This window comes from Mytilus californianus, unplaced genomic scaffold, assembly GCF_021869535.1.
Source record: "Mytilus californianus isolate M0D057914Y unplaced genomic scaffold, xbMytCali1.0.p SCAF_6, whole genome shotgun sequence".
NCBI lineage: Eukaryota > Metazoa > Mollusca > Bivalvia > Mytilida > Mytilidae > Mytilus > Mytilus californianus.
In genome coordinates this window covers 114,808,995-114,820,540 of record NW_026262712.1, presented here as the reverse complement: position 1 = coordinate 114,820,540, position 11,546 = coordinate 114,808,995, and positions in this window count along the sequence as shown.

Below are 11,546 nucleotides of genomic sequence, written 5' to 3'. Positions count from 1 at the left end.
TACAAAACTGTATACGACAAACAAATATGATATACAGAAACAAACAACAACTACTAAATTACAGGTTGAACCCCCGTTCCTGACTTATTTGTATGATTGTCATATATAATATTTAGCGTGGTTAAACATATACAGAATTTCAATAGCGAAACCATCACCGTTACATGGCCGGATTATTTGATTTTATCAATTTCTAAACTATTCTAAAGTTTCGAACATGTTCGTCTAAATCTTTGAATATCCCATGTATTCTACAAATTTGAGAAGGTACACCATTGCTAACACGTTTGAGGATGACAGACTAACTAACGATTAGAATGAATAAGCGTTTGTCTATATAACACGATCTAAAATATTCCTTGTTGTGTAAAACACTAAGAATGCCAACTCCTCACACGTACAAATATCCTTATATCTTGCCTTCTATTTCTCCTGTTTATGTCCCCTTTTTTCTATTTCTTCAATTTCTTTTTTTCACTCATCTAATTATTATGTCTATTTAAATTCAACATTGTATCCATATAAATGCATATGAACGCTTACATATATATATAATTATTGTGATATCATATATAAGAGCGAGGCGAAAGATACCAAAGGGGCAATCACACTAAAAAAAGGTCGAAACAAACCAACAAAGCCACAGCTAAAATGAAAAACAACAAGACACACAACAGTCCACAAAACACAACATTGAAAAATAAAATCTGAGCAAGAAGAACCCTGTAAAAAACCGTGATGATTTATGGTTTTCGGGAAGGGTAAGCAAATCCTTCTCAGTTTGTGTCGTATTATAATCATATTTTGGACAAGACTTCAGTGTGCCAGGTCCATTAATATTATGTTTAAAAAAAACATATGTTTACCTGAACTTTCGAACCCGTTGTCTTGGAAGATCTTTAATCCAAGGGGGTCCTAAATAGTTGCTTTTTGATGACCCTACAAGGAGTTACAATTTAATTCCTTGCGAACACATTCATAAGGACCGAAAATTCCCATCTGCATCTTTTAAAGATTCCGAATATTGTATAAATTGAATGGGATACCCCATTTCAAACCCAGCGTCTCGGAAAATCTCACCTAAGGGCACTAGATAATGATTATATTTGTAGCTATTAAATAATTATACATGGATTTCTGGCGAAAACATTTAAAACGGCCGAATTTAAAGTTCGTCTTTGCTGATAGAAGAAATTTCACAATGAAAACTGAAACGCAAAAACGCACAAACGCATAAAGATGTTTATTCAGGACAATAATTTATATACAAAAAAAAAACAGCAGAAATATATATGAACTACCACCAATGAAGGTTGTAAAATACTATAGGTGATACTTAATGCTTTACGTAATGTTCTTTTTATCTTTTTTTTTTGTCGTTAAGAGCAAAAATTGCACAAAAATAAAGGAATCATCCTTTAACGAAAACAACTCTTGAAAAGTCATCGGCTATTTGTTGATGGCTAAAGGCTATTTATTTCTGAAATCTAAATTTTGTTTCGCTGTTCTGAGTGTTCAAGATGTTACATGCAGCTAGAATATTGGTAAAAACAATTGAAAAAAATACTGCTCTGTATAAAATGTACACAAAAGTAAACGAATGAAAGCCGCTGGAACGCAGTCCAGGACTCGGATAAGCACATTTAAAAAAATGACAGCTTACATGAATTGAGTGCCAATAAAAGTCCAACACTTGCTTTTTCAAAAATAAAATCTTTTAAAAAAATTAAATATGAAAATTTACAATTCAAACAATTGATCGATATCAACATGATCAAACAAAAATGTTTCATTATCATTTTTCGGCTACAATGGGTATATGAAACATCCAATGTCGAATTATCAACATAGAGTCCTAATAAAGAATGTTTCTGTCATGTTGTGCAACGAAATCTCTACAGCACATGGTAGTGACAACACTAAATGTTTAATAGGATCCCGCGAAAAGCCAGACTTTGGTCCACGAAGGTAGCAAATTGTCTGTGTGACCATCGCTGACGGCTTTTGGTACACATAAGATGGTTGTTGGTTAACAGATATTTTTTACGCCGGACGGCCATTAAAATATCACCAAGGAAAGGTCGCCGTGCTCTTTATTAATTTCCACGCAAACTGATATAGCTTCAAAGGTTTTACCATGAACACCAATGGATACTCGTGTCAATTAGAAAGCCACGCGGAATCAATATCGGAGATGTTTAAGACAAATGCATCGGTCCTGCTGGGCGTTTGTTGCTTTATGTCTCCCTGGACATGGCCTATCATTAAAAGATCCCTTTTGCGCAATTCAATAATGTAATTAAAATATACCTTCATGTGCTACTTTAAGAGATAAAAGGGGTAAAAATTTCGTTTTTTTGGACATTTCTATCTTTTTGATAGACACACCTAACTTTTTTATTTCAACAGATAAACACAAGCGGATTTTTGTACAAAAAATATGAAAATCTTCTTTACTCATCTCTTAGTATGTTCAACAATTCTTTGAAAATAGTTAATGTTAACAAAATTTCGGAATCTTAGGAAAAACGGCATTTTTGCGATATATTTATCAAATTTAAAAAAAATCAATGTTGACTTTTCATTAAAATTGGTAATGTACCAATAAACTTTATACGTAATCAAACATAATGCAATTTTAAAAGAGAGGGGTCCATGTACTCGTTTTTAAGTTAAATCAGTTTAAATCACAAAAAAACCCCAGTAATTTCCCGATATGTCACAGTTTGACCTCGCGAAAATTACGTTTTACGTTAGCAACGCCATTACCTCCCCTGTAATTGTATAAATTGTATGCCCTTAATGACAGAGGGTAGTCGTGAAAGCATGGATTTCTTGTACAATTCATTCAAACGTTTATAACATTTAAAACAATAAGAGGGGTTTGTATGTTTAAGTAAACATATTAATGTCATATGATTTTCACAATTCTTTTCTTCAGGCCAATTTGACTATACGTTTTGACTTTTAAGGAAAGATTCCTCTGAAAGTGGTACAAAAGACACTTTTCTAAATGTATTCACCGTGTTTTTACACATCAGGAAGATGTATTTTTCTTTCATTAAAACTTTTTTATCAGAATTTTTTATTTCTTACGTTTTGTATTTTAATCTATACAGTAATGCAAATACCGTATAGCGGAAAGTTTGACTTCAGTCTTATTGACTAAAAAATCAGAAGACATCAAAAATTTCATGCCAATCCAATGGTTTCGTGTAAAACTTGTGTGGTATATTTGTACATTAGATGACTATCCAGTAAAGCCAATAATCAAAAGAGTGATCATTATAAACCAGTTTTCGCTCGGCTTTTAACAGTGAGTAAACCCCATACCACAGAAAAAAACTCGCTCAAGCCCTGGAATGATCGATATTTAACGCTAATGGCATTTTCTGAATTTGCAAACCACGAGTTCGTTAGTTTATGCGTGCAAATCGTAACAATACTTGTATCTACATATTTTCAAAGTTTCTTGTTTCAAGGGCCATAACTAAGACAACAAATCAGTAGTCTGAAACGAATTCAAAAATAAATTAAACAACTCAAATTAATTAAATAAATAATAATTATGCCTCGATACAAAAAAGATGTAAAATTGACATTTCAAAGGAATTATTTATTTCAAGTCCTTCAACATTGGCAAACATTTCTTAATCTGAATGAAATTGAAGGATGCTATGCATTTTCTCAGGATAAAACCATACATTATGTTACAAGCTTACAGATAGATAAGGAAAATGGAAAATCTAAGGTTTCAAGCAGAAATGTTCCATCTAAAGAGGGAGGCGAAGGATACCACGGGGGCATTGAAACTCAGAAGTCGAAAATGAACTGACAACGCCATGGCTAAAAAAGAAAAAGACAAACACACAAACAATTTAAGTACAAAAAACATAAAATACTGAGCAAAACTGGGGCTGATCTCAGGTGCTCAGGAAGGGTAACATGTATAACCCCGCCACATTCTGTATGTATGTTTTCTGTCCCAAGTCAGGAGCCTGTAATTCAGTGGTTGGTGTTTGTTGCTGTTGTTTTTCGTTAATTTTTTTGTACGATAATTATGCCGTTAGTTTTTCGTTTAAATTTTTTTACATTTGTGATTTCGGGGACTTTTATAGCTGACTATGCGGTATGGGCTTTGTTCATTGTTGAAGGCCGTACGGTGACCTATAGCTGTTAATTTCTGTTTCATTTGGTCTCTTGTGGAGAGTTGTCTCATTGGCAATCATAACACATCTTCTTTTTTAAAAGAAATTCCTGCTACACACGTGGTACTCAATGTGTTGCTCATGTTAGTACAACCCCGGTAACAATAATTCGGTAGGCCACATTCAGGGAAAAGGGGACGGGATTGTAGTTAAGACATTTGAAACCTATCCGCTATACATCATCTGTGAAACAGATATTCCATAACGGTCAACCAACTCTTGATGGCGTTCGTAAAACTTACGAGGGGGAGATTTCAACTTCACCACTTGGAACTCTTGGTTTAACAGCTTCTTTGTGAGCAGCAACCCTCTATCAAAGAAATCATGATTGGAAAATTGGTATTATTGTCGGCAAAATAGTCTTGAAGAAAATGGGTCAACAAAATAAGTCAAGTTGACCGATTAGTAAAAGTATCTGAAAAACTTGACTATCACAATATTGATCAAGGTCAAACAGACGTCTGATGTTCAGTCGTTTGTTGATGTGGTTCATATGTGTTTCTCGTTTCTCGTTTAATATATAGATTAGACCGTTCGTTTTCCCCTTTGAATTGTTTTACACACGTCATTTTTGGGGCCCTTTATAGCTTGCTGTTCGGTGTGAGCCAAGGCTCCGTGTTGAAGACTGTACTTTGACCTATAATGGTTTACTTTTACAAACTGTGGATAAGAGAGTCGTCTCATTAGCACTCATACCACATCTTCTTATATCTATTCTAACGCTATCTTTACGGTTTTTAGGTTTATGCATTATAAATGATGCCGATGATTTTCACGTTTTTGATTGTCTATGAGGTGAAGATTTCTGCTCCGCGTTGAGTGTCGTACGGTGTCATGTAGTCTCTATCATCAAAGACAATTGGTCTCTTGTAGAGAATGGTTTCATTGGCAATCTTACCAATTATTCTAAGTTCCATATTTTATTTTTAATCGACCGTCACTGATGAATCCTTTGTAGGGAAACGCGAGTTTGGAGAATACAGTTATACATCTGCATGGTATCTTTCATGAATGTTTTAATTATTATCCGAGATACAGACCTATAACCACCAATACTAAAAATTGACCAATGAAATATGAAACTGAGGTCAAGGTCAGATTGCCACTTCTTGTCGGATATGTAAATCATACATAAATTAAATCTAGCTTATGTCGAGAACTCATGATTGATCGATGAATGACGAAAGTAAGGGCAGTGTCAGTTTACATGCAATTAGACATCTATATATTGCAATCATCCAGTACAACCAATATTGTCCACCTATTGTATTTATTATCTAAGCTACCACACTCATTAAGACAAACAAATAAACCATAAAAATGTATTAAATTTCAGACATACTATTTGCGAATAGTATGTTCACGTTACAATCATTTCAGAAAATATACTTGGTCTACTATGAGATTATTAAAAAAAAAACCACCAAAATCTCATGAAAAATAAGCATCGAACAATAGCACATGAAAATAAGATCAATGTTAGATGAACCCCATTCAATATTCTAGTAAAAATAACAAGCCCTGCATACGCTAATTGTAATTGACCCATTGCTTTAAAAGCATCAGAAAAAAAAAACCGAACCATAAAAATAGAACATTGACAAAAAGTTAGTTGAATGAAACCTACCGGTTGGACATGTGCACCATACAATCAGCCTATACACATACGAAACAACGAAAATTAAATCAAGGACAATTGAAAATTATGTCATTGAAACATAAAGTTTTAGTATGCAAAATTTGAAGCATTCGGATCTTCTTCACATCTGAAATAAAAGAAATATATACCAAAAGATAATGACGTCGAACTTGCATACCTATATTTTGTATTATGTTGCACTCTTCTCAGGCGAAACTAAATGTATGTCAAAATTATAAATGCTCATAATAACGATCTTCTAAAACTTTTCCAATGAATCATTTTAAACGTAAGTGAGCGGTAAATTCAGAACATATTGATCATACTAGATGGAGAGTTGTTTCATTGGCACTCATACCACATCTTATATCTTATATCTAGTGAAAGAAACGAATATTTCATGTACAAATCATTTATAAAGTGAGTATGGTCTGTATTTAACTCCAAAAAGGGCATGGTGTTTCGAAGTTCAAGGTGAAACCTGCAAAAAATTTACCCATTTTTATATCGGACATAAAGCAAAATCAGCGGACAAAAAGCAAAACGGACAAAAAGCAACGGACAAAAAGCAAAAGTGTCGGACAAAAAGCAAAATTATCGGACAAAAAGCAAAACGGACAAAAAGCAACGGACAAAAAGCAAAAGTGTCGGACAAAAAGCAAAATTATCGGACAAAAAGCAAAACGGACAAAAAGCAACGGACAAAAAGCAAAAGTGTCGGACAAAAAGCAAAATTATCGGACAAAAAGCAAAAGAGGACAAAAAGCAAATTGCGGACAAAAAGCACCGTATCACACGTGTTTGGAGATTTTCCAAACAATTGGTCCATAGTAAAACATTATATTTTCTGGATAAGAGTAAACGCGTTTCCGTGTAAGAGTAATACTTTGCAGTTGTCTCCCTTTCCTTGAAATACAATTTTATAATGAATTCTCCTCTTACAAATAAGAATTATTTCAATATTTGTGCATTTTTCTGAAATTATCACAATACTATATATGGAAAAATATTTATTAGTTTACTATAAATCTTTTTAAAAAATTCTATACAAACTTTGCTTTGTTGAAATAATATTAAAGAATATGTTTGTTCCCTGGTTAAGGTTAAGGAGATAAATGTAAATTTCCGGGTTAAGGGTAATTCCCGGATAATTGTATGACATGCGTTCATTTCACCAAACTTTGAAATATTTAGTAAGAGAACTTCATTTAAATAAATGAACATTATAGCTTGCTGTTCGGTGTGAGAGAAGGCTCCGTGTTAACTGAGGCCGTACTTTGACCTATAATGGTTTACTTTTAAAAATTGTGACTTGGATGGAGAGTTGTCTCATTGGCATTCATACCACATCTTCTTATATCTATATATGATATTAAAGAACAAGCCTGCCTTCTTTACATTCCACCTTAGAAGCTCCTTCATGAAAAAATTGTTAACAAAAAAAACATTGAAAAACCAATTGCACTTGTATGTATACATCAACAAACGGATCGAATGAAAAAAAATGTCATGTTCCTGCCTTGGAATAGGCATTTTAAGATAGAATGTTGGGCTTAATTTGGTTTTATAGCTAGCTAAACCTCCTATTTTATAACAGTTGTTTACAGTTCCGTCGTTGAAGTTTGCTGCCTATGTATAAAGGAACATGTCAACATGAAGAGGAGCACAGTTGATCTCCGTAAGATTTAAGACCGCAAAAAACATGTTTATAGTGGGAATGCCGATTATTTGTTGAAAAACACGTCCACCAAAAGTAACAATTATATTGTCAAATAAGAAATCAAGTATCTTGATAATGTCTGTTTCAGAGAAGTTTTTGTTTGAATCCGAGTATATTTTTACAAAATATGCTAGATCCGTTCTTTAAGCAAGATATTTGTATCTACGTCGGCCATTGGTTTTAATGAAAAAAATATACCAATGTTTTAAAACTGTCTTTATGTTTTAAAAATTTCGATTGCTGATCATAATGAGGTTTATAGTTTAGAAAAGGTTTCGTGCAGCACTTGGAAGACCACACAGTAGAAAGAATATCCAGTTCTTCATTAATTTCCGTACATCCCTGATTGCACCAATATAACGAATGTATCATGTTTATTTCTTATATTCTTATGAGGCGTTCCTTTACTTAATTCTAAAGCGGGGAATTATTTTTAAAAATGTTTATAAAGAACTTCCGCTTTTTTTTAACACCGATTTTGCTGCGGATTGGCAAATATTTTTTACCTTTTTTTAATTTTTTTTTTTTTTTTTTTTTATTTTTCGGGAGTTTTGGAACAATTATTTTTTTATGGAATTTTGATGATTTTGTTTTAATTTTCAAAAGAGAGGAGAAATATACCAAAGGAACATTCAAACTCATAAGCCGAAAATAAACAGACAAACAGACAAACAATAGTTCACAAAACACAACATAGAAAACTAAAGACTGAGCAACACGAACCCCACCAAAAACAAAATTTTTTTTTTTTTATTTTAGTAATTTTGCATTTAAAATTTTTATCTTTTTTGAATTTTTCATTTATCTTTATTTTGGCCAAATCTTTTTTTTTTTTTTAATTTTTTATCCCCGAGTGAACTTGTTTGGGGTGTTATTTACACCCGGGTAGCTAACCAATCAGATTGCAATATTCATGCTTCATAATAAATAAAGCATTTTAAAGCGTCAAACATAAGGCATAAATATATAGATGATATTATTAGTTATCTTGGTGGTGTACGTAATTTTAAACCGGTGTTTAAAATGCATTGTAAAATTACTTACACCCTTGATTACACCAAGAAAACGAATATTTTTCTCATGAAACGTTCCTTAACTAGTTTTTACACCGGGTTGTAAAATTGAAAAATTCTTTTGAACATAGAAAAGACCTATGGTTATTTAGGATTTTTAGTTTGCAAAGACATTGTCAATACCTAATTACTTTATCAATGTTTATGTTATGCTTTTACACAAACACGATGTTGTAAGGGGCTTTATATGCAGGAACAACAACTTTTGTCATGGAGGTAGGAAAGGTGCTTCGCAATATTAAGGAGACTTATCTTTAAGGAATAGAGGTATTTTCGATTGAACTGATGAAGAATTTTGCCTAACATGATAGATCAGAGACCTTCGTTGACAAAGGCAACTTTCAGAAAGGATCGTTTCTCCGTTTAAACTTTTCATATAACAACCGTTATGATAGTCTTTGATGTGAAAGATCCGATAAGCTAGCTGTAACTTGGTATCTATGAAAGTCTTTGATGGGAGAGATCGGATATGCTAGCTGTAACTTGGTATCTATGAAAGTCTTTGATGGGAGAGATCGGATATGCTAGCTGTAACTTGGTATCTATGAAAGTCTTTGATGGGAGAGATCGGATATGCTAGCTGTAACTTGGTATCTATGAAAGTCTTTGATGGGAGAGATCGGATATGCTAGCTGTAACTTGGTATCTATGAAAGTCTTTGATGGGAGAGATCGGATATGCTAGCTGTAACTTGGTATCTATGAAAGTCTTTGATGGGAGAGATCGGATATGCTAGCTGTAACTTGGTATCTATGAAAGTCTTTGATGGGAGAGATCGGATATGCTAGCTGTAACTTGGTATCTATGAAAGTCTTTGATGGGAGAGATCGGATATGCTAGCTGTAACTTGGTATCTATGAAAGTCTTTGATGGGAAAGATCGGATATGCTAGCTGTAACTTGGTATCTATGAAAGTCTTTGATGGGAAAGATCGGATATGCTAGCTGTAACTTGGTATCTATGAAAGTCTTTGATGGGAAAGATCGGATATGCTAGCTGTAATTTGGTATCTATGAAAGTCTTTGATGTGAAAGATCGGATATGCTAGCTGTAATTTGGTATCTACGAAAGTCTTTGATGTGAAAGATCGGATATGCTAGCTGTAATTTGGTATCTATAATGAGTTTATTTGTATTGATTTGAATGGACATTTGTAACAGTGGTTTCCAAACATAAGTTGTACGGAGAATGAAGCTTTGAAAGAGGCAGTGAAAAAAGCTTCTTGCGAATGTGATGAATACCCAAAAGTTTCTGTAAATATAGCTGAAGGTCATAACTAGAAACGCCATGAAGATAATGTGATAATGATGACCATGGCGGCACAAAGTTACATTATATTCACTACATTCAGCTGCTGGAAAGACTAGGTAGAATACCTTTACCATCAATTTTGTCATTGCAACAATATGGTGTCGCAGTTTCCAGTTATCGATTCCAGGAATTTTTTTTTTGTTGGCGGTTAAGTTGTGCAATATGAGGATTGGCAGTCCTGTGGTAAATATTTTCGATGGTGTGAATTTGCATAGAATGGATTAATTAATCAAACTTATTACGATGTTGAGGTCGTTGTCATTTCTATTGTTGTAAATATCTTAATATGGCCGTACATACGTTCATTGGTGATCGTAGTCTTGATAAGTAGAATTCCTTGTTAATTGAACATCTGTAATTGATTCTTTTACAGGTTTTTGTATTTACATTTAAAATTGAGACACTGTTGTTCATAGTGATTAAATATGTCTTGTAGTAGAATTGTTGCTCAGTCTTTAGTTTTTCATTTTCTGTTTTGTTTTTCGGATTTTTTTTTTTTTTTTTGCCATGGCATCTTATAATGTGGAAAAATACAAACACATATATCAGACTAGGGTTTATTAAAATATCACTAGAACATTCAATCAATAGAACAAATTAAGAATCAGTTTTCAAAAAATGCAAATATTCTGATCAAAATTAACAATGATTCCTCCAGATTTTTTTATCCAAATGAAAATAAAGAATTGTGGCTTGATTGCCAATGATACAACTATTTACCAAAAGACCAAGGACAAGGATGTAAAGTTTGTTCTATGTGTTGTGAAATTATAATCCCCTGGAGGCAGTTTCGTATGTCGAGTTATACTCTGTTAAAGTTTTTACAGATAGAAATATTATGTCCGAAATCTTTGTTCGATATGTTGTGCGAACTACGATTTTGTTATCTTTAATAGGCAGTAGGTGTCTCCTAAATAAGGAAAAACATCATCATATAACTTATCTTATTCCAGCATTGTGTTAGAACTTTCTACTGCAATTACCCTTGTCTCTTTCTTCAATGTTATGGTGGCTGTGTTACTCACTATTGAAAAAATGTGAATATCACTGCTGAACAGTTTTTGTGTTGTTAATTTCTTGTGTTATAGCAAACAGTTTTGACTTGAAATATTACACTCTGTCATTCAATGTGTCTAATAGATTTAACATTTAACGTTTGTGGTGCATTGTCATCTATGCAAGTAAAGTGGTAAGTTGTCACTCATCTATAACCGTTATTATGGCGTTCAGTCATTGTTCCATAAAAGAATTAACAACAGAAACTCAAATTTAAAGATGAAAATCAAACATTATATATCAACTTTTCATTTTTACCGTCATGTGACACAAGCTAGTTTAGCAGTTTATTTTAAATATCGATGCTACTTCTTTTCTGAGTTTAGTACTCATAATAATGTAAATGATAAAATTAGACAAACATCCAAGAACTGTAATTACTTTCAATATTTCCATAACAAAATATAAAGTCATTGTTTTGCTGAGGATATTAGTAGCAAATACGTTTGCCCATGGACCACTTTCATCTTCCGTTTTCATTGCAGATTTTACAGAATCATCTGAATACAAGCCCATCAACATTGCCACTCCATGCTCAT